General features: G+C 47.0%; 1 protein-coding gene across 3 annotated transcripts in view; it reads right to left on the minus strand.

Annotated features, from left to right (window-relative positions):
• The window catches only part of BLK (BLK proto-oncogene, Src family tyrosine kinase), a 150,482-nt gene that overhangs the window by 48,335 nt on the left and 76,869 nt on the right, over positions 1 to 25,278 (minus strand). Inside the window, exon 2 of one of the 3 annotated variants that reach the window (XM_039531164.1) lies at positions 20,806 to 21,010. The exons of 1 other annotated variant lie outside the window; for it this stretch is intronic. The gene's annotated coding sequence lies outside the window, so the exon portion shown is untranslated. Of the gene's footprint in view, positions 1 to 20,805; positions 21,102 to 25,278 lie in introns of those variants that run through there. One more of the 3 variants, XM_039531163.1, reaches the window with a different exon arrangement.

Raw genomic sequence — 25,278 nt, forward strand, 5'->3', positions numbered from 1 at the left:
TTGCTCCCGCGGGTTTTTTAATCGCCGCGTAGACACACCCAAAAGGATGGCGGTCCTCTGCAAGACCATATACCTCTTGGTGCATTGACCGGTGCAGATTTTCACCCTTGAATCCCACCTCATTCCCAGCCCAACTGAAATGAAATATCTGTGCCATTCTTGCTGCAAAAAGTATCATCCACCCTGCAGCTTTTGAGACCCATTTTACAGCACATGTCGGTAGAGTGAGGTCAGAAGGACAGGCACATCTTGTGAAGCTCAACACAGTGTAATTCTGCTCACAGCAAAGCCTCTTTACTTTTAGAGACACAAAAGACTATTTAAGTTAGCCTCAAATACCTCTTCCAGCTGACAGACATTTAAGCCTCATTGCTGCTGGGCATTCAGGCACCAGCGCAAAGCTCCATAGGTGTAGACATGATTGACACCAGTTTACCTTACCCTGAGGTGAGCTGCATGCACTGATCTTGCTGCGCTGATGTAAAATGGTGTCTACATGGATATGGCTAATGTGGTGGCTAAATACTCAGGGCCAGATCACATCGATTCTAGATTCCATGGCTAAGAGGGATCATTCTGATCAGCTGGTCTGGCTTCCAGTATAACACACGCCGCAAAACTTCCCTAATATTTCCTAGAGCCGTTCTTTTAGAAAAACATCGGGGGGGGATGGGGGGGAGGCAGGGTAAATAAAGGTCAATGAAGCCGCACCGATCCAACCTTCATTGTAGATACATGTATCGCACAGCAAGCTTGATGAGGACAAGAATGAAAACAAAGAACTTTTATACCTAGTTAAAGCCCGCAAACCATCTGGGGACCAAATCTTTAAGGGTGAGAGTTTCCAAAGTGCAAGGGACTTTGGTACCCAACTTTCACTAGCCATCAATGAGAACTAGAACCTAACTCTGCTTAGACCCTTTTGAAAACCCCACTCTTGTTCTTACTCAATTTTTATTCAGGCAAAGCTCCCATTGATTCAACTGAATCAGGACTATGGGGTTCATCCCGTTGCATTTCTGGATGTCCATTATTATAATACGGAGCTGGCCTTGGACTTCAAATCCAGGCAATGACTTCCACACTAAAGAAACCTAATCTCCTTCTCACAAGGAGAGCTAAGCAAACAATGGATTTTTCAGCTCACTGGCAATTTCAAAAAATAAAAAGGAAATTTTTGGTAAATCAAAAATTAAAAAAAAAGTTTTGGGTCAAACAAAACAGTTCAAATTTTGTATCAGTTTTGAGCATTTAAAACATTTTTGATCGTTTAAAAATAAAACGAAAGGATTTTTTAAAAAGAAATCTTGTTTCAAACAGAAAAATCAAAATGTTTTGACTTTCTGAAAATTTTGTTAGTTTTTGTTTGGACTGAAACGATTTGGCAAAACTGACACCAATTCACAATATGTTTCGGTGTTGAGAAAGCTGCATTTTTTGCCCCAAAAAAGTTTTGTGGAAAAAACAGATCTATTTATAATGGGTCAGTCTTGGGCTGCTCCACCACTCAACCAGGAACATGCTGATCTGCCCACCCTTCGTGGCATGCTCCTGTAACACCCATTCACCCCAGTGACCGTTGCTTGTGAGACTGTCTGCATTGACTTTTGCACCTTCTTGTTTGTCAGCACGTGATTTTCAGTAAGGCTGGTGTTTTGGTACAAGAACATCAAGTGGGAAGTTGAAAGGAAGTGGCTAAATCATGTGAATCATATGATGTCTTCAGGGGCGGCTCCAGGCACCAGCATGCCAAGCGCGTGCTTGAGGCGGCAAGCCACTGGAGGCGCTCTGCCGGTCGCTGCAAGGGTGGCAGGCAGGCTGCCTTCGGCGGCATGCCTGCAGAGGGTCCGCTGGTCCCGTGGCTTCAGCAGATCTCAGGCGGGAAGTCCGCCAAAGCCATGGGACCAGCGGACCCTCCACAGGCATGCCGCTGAAGGCAGCCTGCCTGCCGTGCTTGGGGTGGCAAAATGCCTAGAGCTGCCCCTGGATCTCTTTAAAATGAGACTGGAAACTGAGTCAGCAGTGTGCTCTTGTTGCCAAGAAGGCCAATGGCATATTGGGCTGTATTAGTAGGAGCACTGCCAGCAGATCGAGGGAAGTGATTATTCCCCTCTACTCAGCACTGGTGAGGCCACACCTGGAGTATTACATCCAGTTTTGGTCCCCCTCTACAGAAGGGATGTGGACAAATTGGAGAGTCCAGCAGAGGGCAACGAAAATGATCAGGGGGCTGGGGCACATGACTTATGAGCAGCGGCTGAGGGAACTGGGGTTACTTAGTCTGCAGAAGAGAAGAGCGAGGGGGGATTTTATAGCAGCCTTCAACTACCTGAAGGGGAGGTTCCAAAGAGGATGCAGCTCGACTGTTCTCAGTGGTGGCAGATGACAGAACAAGGAGCAATGATCTCAAGTTGCAGTGGGGGAGGTCTAGGCTGGATATTAGGAAACACTATTTTCTTAGGAGAGTGGTGAAGCACTGGAATGGGTTACCTAGGGAGGGGTGCAATCTCCTTCCTTAGAGGTTTTTAAGGCCCGGCTTGACAAAACTCTGGCTGGGATGATTTAGTTGGTGTTGGTCCTGCTTTGAGCAGGGGATTGGACTAGATGATCTCCTGAGGTCCCTTCCAACCCTGATATTCTAATATTCTATGGAAACTGGAGACACATACTATGTGTCTGAGGTCCGTGTAAGGTTGTCATTACCATAGAACAGTGGTTTTCAATCTGTGGTCTGCAGACCCCTGGAGGTCTGCAGATTGTCTAAGATTTCCCAAGGGATGTGCACCTCCCTTCAAAAATTTTTAAGCGCTACAAATGAAAAAAGGTTGAAAACCACTGCTGTACAGGAACAAACACTCTACTGCTCCCACTGAATTCAGGTCACTGAAGTTTTTGACATTGACTTCAATGTGAGCAAGCTCAGCCTCCAACAGAACCATGAAGGTGGACAGGAAGGTCAACCAAATAGGTCTTCTCCAGCTCTGATTTCTGTGTGCTAGATTCACGAATCCACTCCAGCTGCTTGGAGCTTCCAGAGCAGCACAAAGCAACTGGGACAGCCTCCCTCTGGACCGACACCCTGGGGACCGAAATGGGGCTAAAAGTGTAAGCGGTTTGAGCTAAAGAGCCAAACTTTGTCTCTGGGGGCTGCACCAACATATATCCTCATGGATTGGCCCAGAGGGGACCTGTAACACACACTCACCAGTGCATTGTGCAACCAGACCCTAGGATTCAATTATATTATTCCTGTCCCAATTGTGCTTTGGAACCCTGGTCAAGGATTGGGCCCCCTTGCACTAGACATTGTACAGGCCAATGACAAAGGAGACAGTCCTCGCCCCTCAGAGCTTACAGTCCAGGTGCCAGCCGGGACAAAACATGTGGATGAAAGAGACAAAGGGAGGTTGCTTGGGATCACAAGGTAACAATAAAACTAGGGTGACCAGATGTCCTGATTTTATAGGGACAGTCCTGATTTTTGGGTCTTTTTCATATATAGGCTCCTATTATCCCCAACCCTCTGACCTGATTTTTCACACTTGCTGTCTGGTCACCCTAAATAGAACAGAGTTTAGCTAAAAAGCAGACGTCTCCGCTCACCTGTCTACCTCATTCTTGTGAAATTGTGCTGTGGCAAATCAGACCCCCGCCACATTAAACACTCCCGAGTCTCTTTTGTTGTTTGCAGAGTTGTCGGCGTGGTTGCATTTTATGGACCAGATGCACTGGTCCTCTCCAGTTCTTTTGCACGAGTAGGACAACACAAAGCAGCTGAAAAACCTGGCTGAAAAACCAGCCCGTTAAACCGGGGATGCATTGCATCACTAGAGCGGTGCAGAGTAGCTGCAGCATACCGGGGAATCCTGCCCTATATTCTTTATCTTCTGCCTCTGAAAAAGAAAACCCTACTTATTTACAGATGTTCGCATAGAACGTAACTGGCTTCCATCCCCGTGCTGTTTTTTTGAGTCGCTAAATGATTAGTTACCTAGGTTAAGGGCAAGAAAGAGATGTAAGATAACACAACCGTAGTGTGCTATAAACAGTCCCCATCAGATACAAGGTCTAGCTCAGGCAGAGAAGGTGGAGTGCGTGACTATCTTCCTGTAGCAGGATGCAGTGGCTGATGTGGTCAGGGCCTAATTTAACCTTTCCCATCTCACAGGCATTGGCATCTGCTTTGCTTTCCTAAGGCTGCGATATTGGCCAGCAAATGCTCTGAGGCGTAGCCTGGGGAAATCCATCCCTGGTTTTACAGGAGCCCTTAGGGTGTTTGGGAACGGGGAATGAGCTCTAAATAGGGCTCCAGCTCTGCTGGTTGTCGCCAAAAAAGCCGCCGGTTCTTCACCGTTAATGGCGGCTCCTCAAGTCAATCGCTGCCCCGACTGGTAGGAGCCAGGCTGGGTGTGGGGCAAATGGAGCAGCACTGTCCTGCTGGTGCAGGATAGCCCAGAGCAGACACCTGCCTCCTACAAGCAGCACTGCTTGGTCCTTTGCAACGGAGCAGGGTGGGGCCCCAGCTAGCATGTGCTGCAGATGCGAACATACATGTTAGCCAGCTTGGGAACTGGTCCTATCCTATTAGCGACGCTCTGGTCCTATCCAGTCTCCCCTTTGCCATATAAAGATATTGGGCCTGATTTGCAGTTTCCTGTAGGCCCCTTTCTGTCATTCTGGCAGTGCAAGGGCTCGTAAAGCGCGTGGCTACATTTCATATTAAGCCCGGGCTCTGACTCAGCTTTGGGCCCAAGCCCCCTTTTCATCCACACACAAATCAGTCTGACGCGGGTCAGCGAGCTCTCAGGATCCGGATCCTCTGCCTGTGAGGTGGGTGGGTCACACCCTGACTCCTGCTGTGACTCCGGTCCAAGCCCTGTCATTTTGCAGTGTGCGGATCCATGTTGAACTGCAGACCTGAGTCAGAAGGTCTGTGTGGTGCAGTACAGATGAGCTAGCATGGCTGTGAGATGCAGATCCAGCAATTGTAAACCCAGCTTTGCAGTGCAGTGTATAGGCTTGGAAACACCCAGTCCACAAGGCCAGGTCTCCCACACCTGGGTGTACATTACAGCGCAGCTACACTGCCTCTTGGTGGCTGAGTCGTTGAGGTGCTTGCTCACAATCCTAAAGGGTGTGGATTTGAGTCTGGCACAATCTCACACTAAAAAGGCTGGCTCTGGTTCCCCCAGCTGCAGAATGGGTACTGGGTTCAGGCAGTCAAGGACGGGCAGACGTGATGCTGACCACATCACTCCTTTGTGCACAGTTGTGCACCATCGCTCCCTTGTGCACCGTATAAAACTGATGTGCCTTAACTGTGTCAGCCCAGTGAGCCATTGAATGGGGGTGGATCTTTGGCTTGACTCTGTAGATATATCCCCAGAGGGAACTGCCCCCCCCTCCCCCCGAGAATCTGGAGGGTGCCCCTGTTCCCAACTCTGGGGCAGATCAGAGGTGTGGCTGAACATACCACACTAGGGTTAGAAGCAGAGCGTCAGTCAGAGCAGCCCAGCGGCTTCTCTGATTTACACGTGGGGCCAGACAGGCTCCTGCATGGAGCCATAACCCAGGGAGAAAAATAATGCTTCAAAGCCACCTTAACCTGTGCTCCAAGTGCATGAACGGAGTAACTACGATATGGGTTAATTTGGGAATCTCTCGAATCACATCAGGCCGGCTTGTTACTTCCATCCAGACAAAGGCTGGCTCGGAATCACCTGTCTCTCAGAGTCTTCCAGCTTTCTTGCTCCAGCAGGTGAATCCAGCTGGAAAAAACCAGATTCACTGGTTCATTAAAGCCTGCTCCAAAAGGTGGTGCCTTCTAGCAGGAAGCCGGCTGGGATGATAGACCCCACGGTGTTTGCCCGTGTTAGGGCTCCAGTCTGAGCAGATGCAAAAGCTTTATGAGAAGGGAGGGGAAAAAGAAAGTCTCTCTCTCTCCAGAAGTAGAAAATCTCCATATGATGCTGGCATGGTTATTTGCTGATCAAAACCGCTGTCTGCAGGAAAAATTGCTGATTTCACAGAGAACAGCAACCGGCTGAATCCTGCCAGCTGCTTTGCTGAGCAGTAAGAGGCTTTTCACAGGCAAGCTCAGCTGGTCCTTGGAGCTTTATTTACTCTAGATTGTGCCTCCAGGGATGTAGGTTTTATTTTTTATCATCTATTTATTACTAATTAACATCATCAATTCATTCCGTACTGGGAATTTACTCTGTGCTTTCCAAACAAAGGGCTAGATTGCGCATTTGCCCGGCTCTACACAGCTGGGAGGTGGGGGAGGGCGTGAAATGCCCCTGCAAGGAGGGAGATACAAGCAGAATGCCCCAGGAGGCAGTAGTTGCATTGCTTAAGGTAATCAACAGTGTGTGCTCTTGTCCATGCCTGTCTTTGCAAGCCAGCAGGTGGGCTATGTGGTTCAGTGCCTTGGCCACGCCCCCTGTTGTCTGGCCACACCCCTTGTGGACAAGGATGACTCCCTGGTGTAGCGGCTGGCTCGGGGTGCAGTGAGTCTGAATTCTGGCTGCTTCTTTTACAACGGTGTTGGGATGGGGAGGAGTATCCATCCATCCAGGCACATCCACTCAGGGGACAGCCACAATTTACCCCCGAGCGCGTGACACCACCTCCCCAGTCCCAAAGGGCTCACAGACAAGGCGAACAAAGACACAGCAGGATCTAACAGCTCAGAGGAGTTCTCTTTAGGAGTGGAAAGTGCCTCCCGGGCATAAGGAGACTAGGGACTGCAGATGCCGTTCGCCACCTCCCCAGAGTGGCAATAAAAGGACTGGTTTGAGAGAACCCAGAAGTTCAAAGCTGACAAAGAGCCATGTCCTGCCAAGCCACTTGGGGCCAGACTCTCAGCTGGCGTAAATCACCATCCATGGAGCTACACCGGTTTACATCAGTGAAGTTTCTGGTCCTTTCGTGTGAGCAGAAATCCCCCATCCTGGGCCCTAAGCGCTTTGACAAATCCTGTGCAACAGCGTCAGTCCCAAACAACGACTCCGACAACACAACCAGGCCCACCCAGCCACCATTCCCTGCCAGGTGCTGTATATGCTCCATCTTCCCCCGAACAAACCACCTTGCCCCCTGCGCCCCCAAGGGCTAAGCAAATAGCTGGGCCTGACGCCTGCCCTGAAGGCCTGAGTTATCTCAAACCTGGGGAAGGACGTGAATGCCAAGAACGCCCTTCCTGCAGCTCCCCCTCTTCTGTGCACATCCAGCAGGAGGGGAGAGAAGATGGTTTGAGGGGCAGCTTGGCAAACTGGGTAAAGGCAGAGGAGCTGGGGAGCTCCAGCCTGGAAAGCCCCAGGCTGCGGCCTAGCATGAGGCCAGCAGGTACTGGGGGTTCTCAGGTTTCATCTCCCCCTTCTCAGGTTTTGCTGTCTGCTGGGTTAATAAAAACCAATGATTTAGTTGGGTTTGGTCCTGCTTTGAGCAGGGGGTTGGACTAGATGACCTCCTGAGGTCCCTTCCAACCCTGAGATTCTATGATTCTATGATTCTAAGTGCCCAGTTATCCAGGGATTAAAGACCTTGGCAAAATCATGCACCAAGCCCTAGTGGCTGGGCTTGGTGCAGAGGGATTCTGCAGCTTGAGGGAAGGGGTGAATCGATGGGGGTTAAAGACAGCTGTGCTCCACCCTCTACCCTCCCCCCTTGTCCCCCGAGGGCAGCCATGGAGGGTCGATTTGCAGAGCAGACAACGTTGGCTCCCTTCCTGTTGCTCTGCCCATTGAGCCAACCCTTGAAGGCCTTACTAAGCTCAAAGGTTCAGTGAAGTCAACGGAGACTCCAGATTGGTTGTTGCCAGGGCCAGTGCAACCTATTAGGTGACCTAGGCAGTCACCTAGGGCACTAGGATTTGGGGGGCACCATTTTCTTTGGCAGCAACCACGACGGCCGGATCTTCGGCTGCCCCGGTCCGCCACCGGCATTTAGGCGGACGGAGCTGGGGCAGGTGGGCGCGGGGAGGGCTGCCTGCAGCAAGTAAGGGGGGATGGCATGCAGGGGAACTCCCCGCCCCAGGTCATCCCTGCCCCGCCTCCTCCCCGAGCACTCCATTGCCATTTCACTTCTCCCACCTCCCAGGCTTGCGGCACCAATCAGTTTAGGCACCGCAAGCCTGATAGGCAGGAGAAGCGAAGCAGCGACGGCGCGCTTGGGGTGGAGGCGGAGCAGCGGTGAGCTGGGGCGGGGGGTGGTGCCTCAGGGCGGAGGGGGGGGAGCTGCCGCGGGGCCTTGGGGCAGAGGAGGGGAGCTGCCGCGGGGGTGCGCTTCAGGACGGGGGAGGGCACAAGGTGGAAGTTTCGCCTAGGGCGCGAAACATCCTTCCACCGGCCCTGGTTGTTGCACCTTTTTTAAAAGAGCATCTGACGCATACCATACCTATTTTAGATACTCTTCCTCTTTGTCGTGGAGAGTTGAGTAACTGCGTTTCCATTACATGAAAACCCACAAACAACTCAATGAAAATATATTTGGAAGTAAAATAAACGGGCTAATATTTTTCGTCAAAACTTTCCATAGAAAAAAGTTGAAAAACAAAACATTTGGGGAACAAAAAATTAGATCATAGACTCATAGAATCTCAGGGTTGGAAGGGAGCTCAGGAGGTATCTAGTCCCACCCCCTGCTCAGAGCAGGACCGATCCCCAGACAGATTTTTACCCCATTGGTTTTGCAATAATTTGCACTTTTTGATTAAAAAGGCCTGTCACAGGGTCTGCACAGGTTACTGCCCTCTCGTCCCTGTGCACAGGCTGGTCAAAGTAAGGGTCCAACACCTCCTTCAGGTGGTTCCCCAGTGTCTTTTTATTTACAGTGCTTAATACAGAGTCCCGATTCACCCAACACCACTCCCCACTCTGACCCTTCTCTGGGTCTACCTGCCCCTGAGGCTTCCTGCAGCCATTAGACACAGAGCTGCAGTCTCTCTGTCTTCCCCCGGCTCGCCTTTCCCCCCATAGTGAGCCTGGGCTTATATCTCCTCCCAGCCCCCAGCACAGCTGGATCCACTCCACTCAGCTGATTCCTCTGAGCCTGCCATCGCTTGAGCCTGCAGCTGAGCTCTTTGCTGAGTGTCTGGGCCCCTGCACTTGGCCCTTCTACCGGGAAGCCGGGGAGGAGCTACCCCTTTGGCAGGGCATCTATGGGGTTTATACCCCAGCCCTGCCACAAGGCCATTTTCAATGAAAATTGGTACCAAAAATTTCAACCCAGCTCTAATTGGCCATAAATTAATTCAGCTACAGTATTCGGGGAGGCAGTATATCCTAGGGGATAACACACGGGAGTGGTGCTCATAAGACTTCTGTTCTATTCCTGGCTCTGCCATTGGCCAGCTGGGTGACCTGGGATAAGTCATTTTCCCCTCTCTGTGCCTTGGTTTAGCCTTCTGTTAAATTTGACAATGAAATTTACCACTTTGAGGTGCCCTGATGAAAAGCACCCTGTAAGAGGTAGCTGTGTTGATTATTCAATAAAACCTGCTGGGGCTTTGCCTATAGGCTGCATAAAGAACTGTTTCCTTTTAACTGAGCCACCCTGGTTCCTGGATTATGAGACAGTGTAAAAGGAAGGAGGTGTCAGTTTTCATCAGGCACTTCATGAAAATTCAATCTATGCAAGTCACTGAGGCATTGATTCTGCAACGGGCCTTGTGTGGGTGGACCCCTTCCCGTGGGGAAACCCGCTGAAGTCATGGGCACAAAGGTCTGCTCTCTGGATGCAGTTGCAGGATGGGGCTTAGGTGGGTTAATCCCCCCACGCGTGTGCTACTTTTACTAACACTCAGGGCAGGTATGGGCCTGTTTCTGCAACTGACCACGTGTGGGTGGATGCCTGGGGGCTGCATGGGGCCTCACTGACCCCGGCGTAGGGCGGGTTTCCCTAAGCAAAGCCATTTGCAGGCTCAAGCCCTGTGGTTCATAGATCCCACGGCCAGAAGGGACCCTTGCACTAATCTAGTCTGACCTCCTGTATAGCACAGGCCACAGGAAGCCAACGGAGGAGACTCCACCACATCCCTTGGTAAATTGTCTCCCAGTTAAACATTTACACCATTATGTTTGCATGCCCAGGAGACAGCTAAATGAGGAAGCCCTGTGGGTAGGCATTTGCTGAACTTCTCCCTCCTGAACTTTCATTTAATTGGTTCCACTTAGCTGAAGCCGGGGATGCAGTTTCAGGATAAACCAACCAAAGGTGCCTCACTTGAACACCGACAAGATTCACCCGGGGTGCGGGGTGTCCTTCACAGCCAGAGAAAGCACCTGACCTCTTTGCTCTCACCACAGCTTCACTTCCTACTCCTATGAAACGGGAAGTTGCTTGTTCAGAACTTATTCTCCACTGCTTAGGTAGGACGGAGTGGCTGTGACCAGATACATCTGAGAGGTATAAATAGTCTAGTATCAACCCAAGTCCTCTCAGTAGGTCTGGGAAATGAGTCGAGAGTCCACTCAAAAACTTTCTTCCGTTTTGAGACAAGCTCTCTATACTTAAAATGAGAAAGCCCAGTGGAACCGGCAAAAACCTCTCAAGCGAGCAGAAATATTTTAAGCACTCCCACTGCTAGAAGGCTGCGAGAACATGGGGTGCTAGAGAACAGCAGCCATGAATGCAGCATGGTCTAGTGGCAAGACCACTCACGTTAGCGTCAGGAGAGCTGGGTCCTCTGCCTAACTGTCCCTGGGTGACCTTGGAGAAGTCACATAGTTTCAATGCCTCTGTATTGCCTCCCACGCTTGGTCTGTTTAGAGTAGGGAGTGCCGCTTCTGATGTCTGTACATGGCAGAGCATAATTGGGCCCTGATCTCGGTTGTGGCTTCTGGGGCAGCTGTGTCATATTAATAAGAATAAATCTTGCTCCTTAGGGAACACCTCCTCCCAAGAAACCCAACAAGCTAGACTGAGGCTATTTCAGGACAGGCAGGAGGGAGTTCCAGGGCCCTCACAGAGAATGACCGCCTGCAGCTCCCTCTCTTATAACCAGGGGAACTCCAGCTTGGGTGCCTCTGCTGGTCTCATGTATGGGGAGAACTCTAAAAGAGAGAGGCCCATGTTATTTAGGGCTTTAAGGATTGGTACTTGGTCCCAACCCCTTAAACTCCACCTGGAGTCCTGCAGGCAGGCAGCGCAGTCATGAAGCACCCGGCTCATAGCAAGAGATCCCTTTTAGCAAGCAAGCTGTCTCATTCTGCCCCAACTTCAGCTTCCGAATGGATGTAGGGATGTAGCCCGAAGCAGAGCACATGGCGATCATCTTTGGTAGTGACACAGGCATGAATCATAGCAATGAGGTCTGTGTTGGAAAGAAAAGGTCGCAACCTCCTGGCCTGCTGTGATGGCCCAACAATTCAACTGCAGACTCCATGCAACATGGAGGGAGTGGGTAGGGGTGTAGGAAGATGATGAGCAGAATTTAAGGTCAGAAGAGCCAATTAGATCATCCAATGTGACCTCTTGCGTATCACAGGCCATTAAGTTTCACCTAGTTACCTCGTCCCATAAATAATTAAATAACCGTTGGACTTGGGACTCTCACATCTCTGGCCCGGTGACTATTTGTGTATTTTATACAAAGTGAAACAGCGTCAATAAGAGAAATCGAAAGAGACCCACACCCGGATACCCGATAGCGAGGCTTGGAAGGATGAGATTTTTATCAGTCAACGTCGGTAAACGTTGATCTCATCACACACACCCCAACAGATGCAGAAGCATTTCCAGTCGAGCATCAAAATGTGCAGATTGGCAAAATAAGGAAAATGCTGCTTGAGGACTTTTATTAGAGATGGATCAAAGGACGTCGACTTTGTAGATGTTGACGTGTGATGTTGACAATTTGTGTTTTCATGGCTATAAAGCTTCAACTTTTTGAACCTCAGTATCTATTATCAGTGAATAATGATGGTCTGACACCCACCATTGTCTGACCGCCCGTAATTTCTTATGACTGTGAACATTTAAATAGATCAAAGCAGAAAAAATGCTTAAAAATAAACATCAACATCCATTGAAATTAGGAAAGAATAAAACTGGAATTCTGCCAAATCTAGCTATAGCTTGTTGTTAGGGCACTTCACAGCCCTCGAGAGGGAACTCTAGGTTCAGGTACCCCACATGCCAGATGAGTGCCCTAACCACTGGGCCTTGGCCTGAAAAAGAGGACAACCATGGCACCACCTCCCCTTCCAGCTGCTTGAATCTAGCCCGTCAGTTCCTTTGCTTTTATTTTAAGAAAAGCTCCACAGAAATTCAATGAAAGTTTCATTTTAAGGCCCTGCCACGTTTCTGTTGATCCAAAAGGAAATCATAGAATCATAGAATATCAGGATTGGAAGGGACCTCAGGAGGTCATCTAGTCCAACCCCCTGCTCAAAGCAGGACCAACCCAAGCTAAATCATCCCAGCCAGGGCTTTGTCAAGTTCAGTTCTGAGTTTCGCAAGTCAGGCTCCTCCCTAGATACAGCCCAGCATGACCTGATAAACTTGCATGGTCCTCTTAGAGCAGTGGGAGGGAAAACCACAATGCTTGTGAGGGAAAAATCCTTAGTCAGTTCCTCAGCTGGGTCTAAATGGCCCAGCTCATGTAAAGCGGCCCGGTTTCTCTGATTACGCCAATTTACATCAGCTGAAAATCTAGCTGCAGTTTCTGTGCCGCCAGAAAAAAGGTGATTTGGGTGGTGGGGGTAAAAAATCCCTCTCGCGTCATTTTCACAGAAAAAATGAAACGTCATCGTCTCCACAGAAAGCATCCTTTCTCCCCTCCCCCACCCCGTATTTGAGCAAAATTTCCATATATAGTTTCCAAAATTCTCTATACCTCCCATATACCCAAAACTCCCTCCCCATTCCCATTGGCCAGCCACCGTCCTCTCTTCAGTCAGCAACCTCCTCAGAGCTCCTTTCTTCTGTGACGTCCAGGAGAAGTGGGTCAATAATAAGTCATCATCATAAGTCATTACAAAAAATACTTTGCCGGGCCATCTAGACATGCGCCTGCCCGAACGGAACAAGCCTGTCGGCGTGTTTCTATAGACCTGCAGATGACGACGTGAAGAGGCGGATGGGTAAATAATGATGAGAACTGGGCACTCAGTATTGCAATATGGATAGTTTGGTAATCATAGAATATCAGGGTTGGAAGGGACCTCAGGAGGTATCTAGTCCAACCCCCTGCTCAAAGCAGGACCAAACCCAACTAAATCATCCCAGCCAGGGCTTTGTCAAGCCTGACCTTCAAAACCTCTAAGGAAGGAGATTCCACCACCTCCCTAGGTAACCCATTCCAGTGCTTCACCACTCTCTGAGTGAAAAAGTTTTTCCTAAAAAAGTTTTTCCTAAAAATGTTTGTTCACTTTTCTGATTTGCTGAAAATTCCAAAAAAATTCAGTTTCACGTCGTGCCAAACCAAAAAAAAATTTTTTTCCTGGCACCACCAGCAAACCAAAAAAATCAGCTCTACTCGCTATTCCTCTGCTTATACATGCCAGGATCCTTCTTTGCCACAGCATTGCACTGACAGCTCATGCTTAATTGTTTGCCCACTATGACCCCTAACTCCTTTTTCACAGTCAGCACTTTCCAGGATACTGTCCTCCATTCCAGAGGCTTAGCCCAGTGTTCTTTGTTCCTGCATGTCTAACTGCGCGTACTAAAACTCATTTTGTTTGAATGACCCAGCTTGCCAGCTTAGTCTGCAGAAGAGAAGAGTGAGGGGCAGGGGGGTTGATAGCAGCCTTCAACTACCTGAAGGGGGTTCCAAAGAGGATGGATCTAGACTGTTCTCAGTGGTAGCAGATGACAGAACAGGGAGTAATGGTCTCAAGTTGCAGTGGGGGAGTGGGGGAGGTTTAGATTGGATATTGGGAAAAACTATTTCACTAGGAGGGTGGTGAAGCACTGGACTGGGTCACCTAGGTCACCTAGGGAGGTGGTGGAATCTCCTTCCTTAGAGGTCCCTTCCAACCCTGATATTCTATGATTCTATGATTTCCAAACTATCCATATTGCAATACTGAGTGCCCAGTTCTCATCATTATTTACCCATCCGCCTCTTCACGTCATCATCTGCAGGTCTATAGAAACACGCCGACAGGCTTGTTCCGTTTGGGCAGGCGCATGTCTAGATGGCCCGGTAAAGTATTTTTTGTAATGACTTATGATGATGACTTATTATTGACCCACTTCTCGTGGACGTCGCAGAAGAAAGGAGCTCTGAGGAGGGGGCTGACTGAAGAGAGGACAGTGGCTGGCCATTGGGAACGGGGAGGGAGTTTTGGGTATATGGGAGGTATAAAGAATTTTGGAAACTGTATATGGAAATTTTGCTCAAATACAGGGCGGGGGAGGGGAAGGGGGATGCTTTCTGTGGAGACGATGACGTTTCATTTTTTCTGTGAAAATGACGCGGGAGGGATTTTTAATCCCAGCCTCCAAATCACCTCTTTTCTGACGGCACAGAAACTGCAGCTAGATTTTCAGCTGATGTAAATTGGCGTAATCAGAGAAACCGGTCCGCTTTACATGAGCTGGGCCATTTAGACCCAGCTGAGGAGCTGACTAAGGATTTTTCCCTCACAAGCATTGTGGTTTTCCCTCCCACCGCTCTAGGAGGACCATGCAGGTTTACCAGGTCATGTTGGGCTGTATCTAGGGAGAAGCCTGACTTGTGAAACTCAGAACTGAATCCAAACTTCCTCAAAGTTTTGGTGTGTTCAGTTCCGGAGTTTGGGGCTAGACTCATCTGTAGTTCCCATCAGCTGAAGGTAAGCCTGAACATAGAGGAGGCCAGATGCTCAGCTGGTATAGATCAACTCAGCTCCACTGAAGTTAATGGAGCTATGCTGATTTAGGGCAGCCAAGGATCTGACTCGTAGGGAGTAAGGAGCTAACGACTGGCCTTACAGCCATAGTATTTTTGCTATACCTGAGGGAAAGGCAGCTGAGGCAGGGCTGAATGAGTCAGGCAATTATGCACATATGAAAAGACCAATCAAGAATTTGTTTTTCCTCTTCAAGTCTCCATTTCACTGATAGTCCCACACAAGAGATGATCATTTAAATGGAATCGGTTCCCACTTCCAAAAAATAAATTGGTTTCTGAACAGTTTTAATGGGGTCAAGAAATATATCAGAGTCTCGACTATATTAACAGTAACATTTCCCTCCCAATCAGGATCAGTGAGTTGGAAGGATCTGAGTAAGGGAATTTCTAAGGTCCTTGGAATCCTTTTCTCTGTCTGCTCCGGCAAGTCACTACCTTTCTAATTCTCACCTGAACATAAGTATCTCCGTTGCCCGTAGCTCTTTGTTTCTCTCTCCCTCTGTTATTATTCCTCATCTAAATGTCATTTCATTATTTCTCTCATCAGGATCCAGTTTACATGAAAGACACTGAACCAAATTAGGGGCAGACCCTGCAACCTTCACACCAGCAACACCCGACTGAAATCAGTGTGGAGTCTGGGTGCACAAGGGATGAGACCAGGGCCAAAGGTTGTGTGTTATGGAAATTCACTTATTTACAGCATAGTAATGCAGACTATAAGTCTGATTCACTCCAGGGCCACTCCAGTTTCATGGTAGTGTAAATTTATCTTATTGACCATGGAAACATCTCTTAAGTCTGGATCCTTCTCCCTTTGAGGTCAATATTAAAACTCCCATTAACTTCAGCAGTATCAATGGATTTACACGGGCATAAAACTGGAGTGACGCACACTTCAGATCAGGCCCAGAATTTCCAGCCTCTAGCTCCGCCTCACTTAAACCTGTCTTGTAAATGCCGGACGCTCTGGCTATTACTGTTCTCGGCTATTATTTAGAGCTACCAAAAAAAAATCTATCAAAATTTTTTTTTTACAAAGTAAAATTTTTGTGAAAAATGTCCATTTCCATAGATTTTGCCCCCTGGTTTTCAATAAATAAATATATATATATATATATATATATATTCAGTGTTTACCAAAAACTGAAATTATTTTTCAATGATAACTCCAAAAATTTAAACTAAAAATATCCTCAAAAATGGAAAACAGTGTTTGTCAAAAATTGTGGGTTTTTTTTCCAAAATGTTTCCCAAGAAAAAACAATTTCCCAATGAATTTTATTTGCATTATGTTATCCCATCTGAAGATGGACATTTCTCTTTCAATATTTCTCATTCACTGAGAGTGAAATATATGATAGAAAAAAGAGAAGAGACGAGGCAGAAATCAAGATGTATCTTTTACTCGAGTATCAGAGAGGTAGCCGTGTTAGTCTGGATCTGTAAAAGCAGCAAAGAATCCTGTGGCACCTTATAGACTAACAGACGTTTTGCAGCATGAGCTTTCGTGGGTGAATACCCACTTCTTCGGATGCAAGAAGAACTCTTTTACTCGAGTTTCTCTGTTAATTAGCATGGCTTTATTCTCAATCCTTCCATTCATACATATCTTATAAGTCTTTGATTTTCCCATATATCTCATCTAGCTTTTACTATTGCATATCGTCCATTTCTTAAGCATCCCTCTCCTGAGTACCCCATTTTGAGGGATATCATTCCTCTTGTCCCAAGATTACCTCCAAATTTCCACACAAATCAGGTGTCCCTTATTTTTATTGTTGAAAATTATTTGCACCAGACACCCATAACCATTGTTGGAGAGAGCGCTGTATGCGCTGGTGGAAGGAATCCCACTGCATTTCAACTTTCCTGCAAGAACAATTTTGCTGTCCCACATTTTGCCCATTACCCCAGTTTGGGTTTTGACCATCAGAGAGGTATTTTCTCAAGTTGCAGGGCTGCCTTTTGTGTGCTGAGTGGCCTGTAACCATGTGCTCAATGGGTTAGTGCTGCAATAGCGCGGTAGTGGGGGAGCTGCAAGGACTCTTAATGGGGATAGTGCAGCGGGATGAAAAATATGAACAGATTAGTCCATGAACCTTCCTAATCAATTAGCAAATACATTATTCATTAATAAAGCTTTTAATTCGTCCACCAGCCACATAGATGATCTGGTCATGTTGGACAAATCAATTATTCACTGTTCTTTTCCCCAACATCAGTTGGCACATAAATCATTCCCAAACCATTGCTTTTCGTTCTTTGGTCAGCTGTGCTGCGTCTTACATTCGGTGCAGTGGGCCGGCTGGGAGGTTGAGCGCTACGTTTCCAGCACAGCACCTCTGTGTGCAGAGAATGAAATGTACAGGCTTGGGTTGCTATTCCTGTTTATGGGGGTTAGATGTTACTGCTCATTTAAAAAAAATAATGACTGTGTGGCCCACTAATATCCCATCAAACCGCATTTAGGGACATTCATTAATCCCTGGCTCAGAGCTGCACGTCGAGGGATGGTCACTATCTCCACCACACTTAATATCGATAATCAGAGACTGTAATCTTTTGTCAAGGGCAGCAGGAGTTATATATACATCGCTTTAGATTAGTGGTGGGCACCCTGAGGCCCACGCCACTTCCCCAGCCTCCATTGGCCAGGAACGGTGAACCGTGGTCACCGGGAGCTGTGGACGGCCGTGCCTGCGGATAGTCAATGCAAACAAACTGTCTCATGGCCCGCCAGTGGATTACCCTGAAGGGCCGCACGCGGCCCACACATTGCCCACCACTGCTTTAGACGCTAATTTCATCTCACTCTAACTAGATCTAATTTTTACTGCTCCTACAACAGGACACAGATTTGAGACATTGACGAGAGATGCTGGAGCATTAAATAAAGAGCTGGTCGCCCAGCACTGATGTCAATGAATGGGAGTTTAGATAGACACTGACATCAACTGGAGCAGGATTTAGGACCTGGATCTTGCACATTAATACCAGCAAGTAGACACCGATGGCTTATTGGTGTCAGTGGGGAATAGGGTTCACTCCCGAGTAAACTGCAGGATCATGGCCTAAGGGATCCTTGAGCAACAAATGTGCCTTTCTTCTGTCTCGTGAGGTGTAAAAAGGGAAAGGGAAAGTGTCCTTCTGAAGCGTCTTTTAATTTTGAGAGAGTAATGGAACGAGAAAAAGGCGAGGCAGTTTTGTTAAACAAGTTGCAAAGAATGGTGCAGCAGTATAGGATCCACGCATTCCGACTTTGCTCATCACTACACTGCCCGGCCTTCTTTTAACTCCATGCTGATATTTCACAGTAGTCCTACACCTTTCCAAAGCCGTCATGATGTACCAGGCTCGGGGAGGGAACCTCCTTTCTTACACTACCCTTTATTAAATACAAACCCAGGAATTCCGGGCACCTACGAACAGGAAGATTTTTATGGGCACCATGGGGGACTTAAAAAACCCTCCTGGGTGAAGGAACTGCTCCACAGTAGTAAAAAAGGGAGCCCAGATCCCTGTCTGGAATGGACAATATGGCTCAAGTTTTCAAAAAGCTGCCAGCGATTTTGGGTGCTCAGTTGGAGACATCGTGGGCTTGATTTTCAGAGATGATGAGCAGCCCCCGACACCAGCTGCAACGGGAGCTGCAGCTAAAAATAAAAAGACTAGGGATGTCTCAAGTTGAGAATTTTGGTCCAAATATTTTCGATTTTTTGGCCCCCTCGAGTCTCGAGGCTATTCAGATGTCAGATTTTGAGCCTCCTTAACCCATGCACATCAAAGTCTTGTTTTTTGCAGAATAAAACTAGAACTGACACCATTAAAAAGCCATTTTGAAAACTGTGTCATGGGTATGAAATAACCACATCAGAATCCTACTAAAAATATGTGATTGCTACAATCACATACCCTCCAGCCGGGATCTGCAGCCCTCAAAGGTCCATGCAAAACCTTCTGTTAAAGTCATTTAATACTCTGATGCAACTATTTCAGCTGGTACCACAGCATTTGCAAATGTAGATCCAGTATTAACCCGGGTGCCTTTACTTCTGTGCAACTGTCCATTTTTCTTGCTGATTTATTGCAACATACTTCTGTCCAACATACACAGCAGCTATGAGAGGTCAGTGCACACAGTGAGTGTTGAGTATGCACTAGGAATCCATGCAGATAAGGATAACACTTTTCACGTATACTGCATCTCTGATCTGAAGACCTCAAAGCACTTGATGATTTTTAATTGATTAAGCCTCACAGCAACCCTGGGAGGTAGCTATAAATAGTCCCACTTCACAGGTGAGGCACAGAGGGATTAAGCAGCTTGCTCAAGGTGGCACAAAGAGTCAGTGGCAGAGATGGATGTAAAAGAACCCAGGAGTCCTGACTCCCAGTGCAGATTGGCTAGGAAAAATTTGCCTTTTGTTTGTAAGTGTTACGGCACACAGCTAGGGTGACCAGATGTCCCAATTTTATAGAGACAGTCCCGATCTTTGGGTCTTTTTCTTATATAGGCTCCTATTACCCCCCTCCCCGGTCCTGATTTTTCACACTTGCTGTCTGGTCACCCTACACACAGCCAGCTCCTCAAAGATATTGAGGTGCCAAACTCTCCGAGCTGCTCTGTATTTTGGACAGGGGTATGTTGATTTCAGTGGGAGTTAGGAACCTAAATATCTTTGAGGATCTGGGCCAACGCCCATGACATGAATGGTTGAGATACAAACACAGGGCTCAATACTGCAACCACGCAATGCACTCAATGCACAGAACCCCATCTGACATCAAACACACCCATAAGGTGACGGGGCTGCAAGGTAGAGCTCTTGTTTAGAGAATCTGAAGATTTGGGGTACAGACAACTGAAAGCTAGAGAGGTTTAGCCAGAAGATTCCAGGTGTGTGAGTGATGAAGTCTTCTGGGAGTGAAGCAATTACACCCCAGCTCACTGTGTTTGAGATCACCAGCATCCCAGAAGCTCCATCCACAATTAAACAGAACCTTTTGTCTGCCTTACCCAGGTTCAATAACGAGCTACAAAGTTCAGGGTTTAAATAAAAAAAAAAGAGAGAGAGAAAGTAGAAAATATTTCCCAAGAGGAGAGAAACGTCACTGAATCACAAAACCTGCTGTGGGGCAAAGCGGCGGAGGGTGCCCTCTTCTTACAGTGTCTTCTCTGCTCATCATGCCATGATGGAGGTTTTAGGCTTTGGTTTAAACCACACAGTCCCTTCAGGAGGTCAGTACAACAAACATCATTTATCTATTAAGCACCTGGTCCTGCAACTCCCAGTAAATTCAGGATTGGGCCCTGCTTTCACAAAAAACACATGGAGAAGCAGCTAATGGTACGTTTATGTTTCAATGGATTTAATTCTTTCAAGAAAAAGAAGGTGACCAATGCCCAAGAAGGAAGTTGCCAGAGCGGATTTCGACAGTTAATTGCAATAGTACCACAATAAATAAATCGGATTGCTGTTAGCTACCCAGCAAATTTCCAACGCAACATTAATTAACGAGCAGCCTTGCTCACATCAATGGGAGTTCAGTGTCTAACTCCCTTGGGTACTTTGGAAAGTGTTACTAGGTGCCTATCTGCATCTTCAGGCACCTAAATACCTTAACCACCTGGCCCCTCGGCAATGAATATTAACGGGCCAGATCCTCAAGTGGTGTGAATTAGCATCGTTCCATTGAAGTCAATGGAGATATGCCAGTTTACGTCAGTGGAGGATCTGACACCCTCCCCCCTCATCCCCCCCCAAAAAAGCACAGAATCACAGAAACGTTGGGCTGGACAGGGTCTCAAGAGGTTGTTTAGTCCATATAATATTTTTTTCATAAGGCAGGTAGTCGGGGTACTACGCAACCAGGGAAAGAATAATCCTCATGATAAACAGCACTCATTCAATAAGTGGGGCTAATGGAAAAGTGGGGCTAATGGAAAAGCAGGCACTTACTTTGGTGTGTCTCTTGACTGGACTACAGCATCGCTCTTTAACTCCTAGTCATCCTCCGGCGTGAAAAAGTCCTTTGCAGGGTGTGTGTTGAGGAACATAAGCCCGGCTTGATAAGTTTTAATTCTTAAAACACACACCGAGAGAAACCCCAGTTCTTCTTGGCTCTGTCAGTTGAGTGCTGTTAGTGGTTTCCTGCCGAGAGCAGCTGAATGACAAATCTAGCTGGTTTGTTACACTTATAGTAATCAGGGGCTGGTAGCACCACCGCACCGCACACCCCGAGCTAATGTTAGAACAGTGACCAGCTCATTAGTGCTCTTCCCAGCCCGCCTCCCCCACACACACACCGTGCAAAGACTCACCAGGCTACATGAAAAGCAGTGCCTGGGTGCAGATAGCGCCCGCTCCCCCTCTAACGCACACTGATGCAATTCGAATGTAACTCCACTCAAGGGTGTCAGATAGGTGTATCAATGAGAGAAGAAGCAAGCCCTGAAATTTTTTGGCTAGGTGCCTTCAGGATTCTACATAATGGCTCACAAGTAAGTACCCTCTGGCCAGCCAGGGTGGGGTGTGTTGGGGGGAACTGAGCTATGGTACTGGGGGAACTGAACATGAGAGGATTTACCTCTGGCCAGATTCCAGTGCGAATGATTATACATCCTGCCTAACTAAAATTCCCCCTGCGTATTCATCTAGGTTATTGCACTGTTTTTGAGTTCACTTTCTGTTCAGGACTGTGGTGCAGCTGACATGTGTGCTTAAATAACAGTTATAGAATACCAGGGTTAGAAGGGACCTCAGGAGGTCATCGAGTCCAATCCCCAAACAGATTTTTACCCCAGAACCCTAAACGGCCCCCTCAAGGATTGAACTCACAACCCTGGGGGGTAGCAAGCCAATGCTCAAACCACTGAGCTATCCCTGCCCCTATAGTCCATATTTAGAGCTGGCTGCATTTAGAGGTGAAGGAAGGCTTAGCCTGAGCGACAGGAAAGCAGTTGGGGATGGAAGGTGCAGAAGGTGGTAATTCATGCTGCCCAGTCTCTCCCTATCGCTGGGGCATGTGGAGATTTGCATTTGTCACATGAGCTTTCATACCTTTTGTACAATTAGGCCCTGATATTGCAATCAGCTTTGCATGGGCAGAGCCTGTGCCCCCTCCTGGAGCTCTATGGAAGTCAACAGTGTTGTGCTGGGACAAGAGTGTGTCCACACAGAGCTCATGGCAGCACGGGGGCCCTCGGTTTGTGGTACTTCTGTGGGTGTTATTGCTATGAATGGGGCTGAATGCCGAGACTATTGTTTATCTAAGACTGTGTAATTCTGTATTTTTTCTGGACACTTCAACCCAACCATCTTCATTGACAAAAGCTTGTTATTCCTAGAAGTCATGGATGATGCAATCATAACAAAGCTTACATCACTCTGCTGAACAAATTGCCATATATCAGCTCTAGAAATCATACAGTGTCGTGCTCTCTTATTTGTCAGTGTTTGATTTTGCAAAGGGACACATTTCTGTTTAGCCAAAGTGAGCAGAGATGCCTCGTACTTGTGTGAACAGTGCAGATAACTTCTGCTATGTTTGTGGTGAAGTGACTTTTGCATCACAAAAGCGCAGTATAACCACTATGGTTAAGAAAGCCTATCACCTTTATTTTGGCTGCAAAATTGGAGATCAGGACAAGAGGTGGGCCCCACACATATGCTGCAACACTTGTGCAACAAATCTTCGCCAGTGGTTGAACAGGAAAAGGAAATCTATGCCTTTTGCAGTGCCAATGATTTGGAGAGAGCCAACAGATCATACCAGCAATTGTTACTTCTGCATGGTGCCTCCAGTTGGGAAAGGTGTGTCAAAGAAGAAAAAGTGGACTGTGCATTATCCAAACATTCCATCAACTATACACCCAGTACCCCACGGAGAAGGACTGCCGGTTCCTGATGCACCAGAATCATTCTCACTTGAGTCAGACGAGGAAGAGGATGAAACTTCTGGTCCTGAACCATCAATGTCACAGGACCCACATTTTCTCCCATCCTCCTCCTCTGAACCACACCTCATAACACAAGGTGAACTGAATGACCTTGTCAGGGATTTGGAACTACCCAAGAGTAAGGCACAGCTGTTGGGCTCCAGCCTACAGCAGTGGAATCTCCTGGCAGGTGATGTTAGGGTTTCCATGTTCCGTGACCGTCAAAAGGATCTTGTCCCATTCTTCTTCGTGGAAGGTGATCTTGTAGCCTGCAATAACATCGATGGTGTGATGGCAGCCCTCAACATCGTTCACGATCCAGATGAGTGGAGACTGTTCATTGATTCATCAAAGACGAGTCTTAAAGCTGCTTTACTGCATAATGGCAATGTTTTGCCATCAATTCCAGTTGGTCATGCAGTCCATATGAAGGAAACCTATGACAACATGAAACAACTTTTGAGGTGCATAAACTATGACCAACATCAGTGGCAGCTTTGTGGCGATTTGAAGGTTGTTGCTCTCTTGCTTGGTCTGCAGACTGGATACACAAAGTACTGCTGTTTTCTCTGCGAATGGGATAGTCGTGCAAGAGATTCCCACTACATCAAGAAAGATTGGCCACTCCGACAGTCATTGGAGCCTGGGAGGAAAAGTGTTCAGCATCCACCACTTGTTGAATCAAGGAAGATTTTGTTACCACCCTTACACATCAAGCTGGGTCTGATGAAGAACTTTGTCAAGGCCATTGACAAAATACAAGCAGCTTTCAAGTACCTCTGTGGAAAATTTCCAAGGTTAAGTGAAGCTAAGATAAAGGAAGGTGTCTTTGTTGGTCCTCAGATTCGTGAACTTCTTCGAGATGATGCATTTGACCATGCACTGCGTGGCAAGGAAAAGACGGCATGGAAAGCCTTCCAGTTAGTGGCAATAAATTTTCTCGGAAACAACAAGGCAGACAACAACAGGTTGTTGGTGGAAAACCTCCTCAAGGCATACAAAAGCCTTGGTTGCAACATGTCACTAAAGATACATTTTTTGCACTCTCATCTAGATTTTTTTCCACCGAACTGCAGAGCAGTGAGCGACGAGGATGGCGAACGATTTCACCAGGACATTGCAACAATGGAGAAACGCTATCAGGGCAAATGGAGCCCATCAATGCTTGCAGACTATTGCTGGACAGTGACAAGAGATGCTCCATTTAATGAATACAAGAGACAAGCCAAGAAGCGCTGAGTAGACACTGAATAGGACTAAACTATGTACATAATAGTTTTTTGCCTTTTGTTTTCATAATAAATTTTAGTTATATAACCCTTTTGCTGATTTTTAAAGTGTTACATAAACAGGACAGGTGAAATATTATCATGTAAAGCAACCATAAACACATGAAAAGACCTAGGTTTACAATTTATGATTAAAACTCTACTATCTACACAATATACATAGACATATAATGTAAAAACTTAAATACCTTAGAAACAGTAGCCAATCAGTTGTTTTAATTGTCATATTTGAATTCAGTACATCAAAATACATAATAAATAACACATTTTATCTCTGAAGCAGACGACTTCTCAAAAATTGTAGACCAGTGTAGTATAAAAGCATTGAGAGAAAAACTCCCTTTGTCTCAGTTCAAAATTATAGCCAGCTCAGGGTATGCCCACACTTAAAACACTACAGTGGTGGCACAGCTGCCCTGCTGTAGCACCTAAGTGAAGACACATCCAACAGCAACGGAACGGGTTACCTACGCTGACAGGAGAACTCCTCCCATTGCTGTAGGTGTGGAACTTGGAGCTTTTCTTGCAGCAGCGCACCAGAAGAGGAAGCAGCTGCGAGTGAGGAAGGTGGAAGCTGATCACCATGAGTCCTGTAAGTACAGCTCCATGTCCCATATGTGTGATGAAAGAAGGGATTCTAATCTGGTCTGTGACCGTACTGAACGATTGGCACAAATGATCAATTTGGTTTGTAAAACAAGGGAAATTGGCAATAATGCAAAAATTAAAGGAAAAAGTTCAGTTAAATCATAGCAATATAAGACTGGAAGGGACCTTGATAGCTCATCTAATCCAGTCCCCTGCACTGAGGCAGGACTAAGTATTATCTACAGCATCCCCGACAGGTGTTTGTCTAATCTATTCCCAAAACCTCCAGTGATGGAAATTCCACAACCTCCCTACGGAATTTGTTCCAGTGCTTAACTGCCTTTACAGTTAGCAAGTTTTTCCTAATGTCTAATCTAAATCTCCCGTATTGCAATTAAAGCCCATTACTTCTCGTAATGTTCTCAGTGAATAAGGAGAACAATTTATCACCTTCCTTTTGGTAACAACCTTTTACGTACTTGAAGATTGTTGTCAAGTTACTCCTCAGCCTTCTGTTCTCCACACTAAAGAAACCCAATTTTTTCAATCCTCCCTCATAGGTCATGTTTTCTAGACCTTTAATCATGTTCGTCGCTTTTCTCTGGACTGTCTCCAAT

This window comes from Mauremys reevesii, linkage group 3, assembly GCF_016161935.1.
Source record: "Mauremys reevesii isolate NIE-2019 linkage group 3, ASM1616193v1, whole genome shotgun sequence".
Classification (NCBI taxonomy): domain Eukaryota; kingdom Metazoa; phylum Chordata; order Testudines; family Geoemydidae; genus Mauremys; species Mauremys reevesii.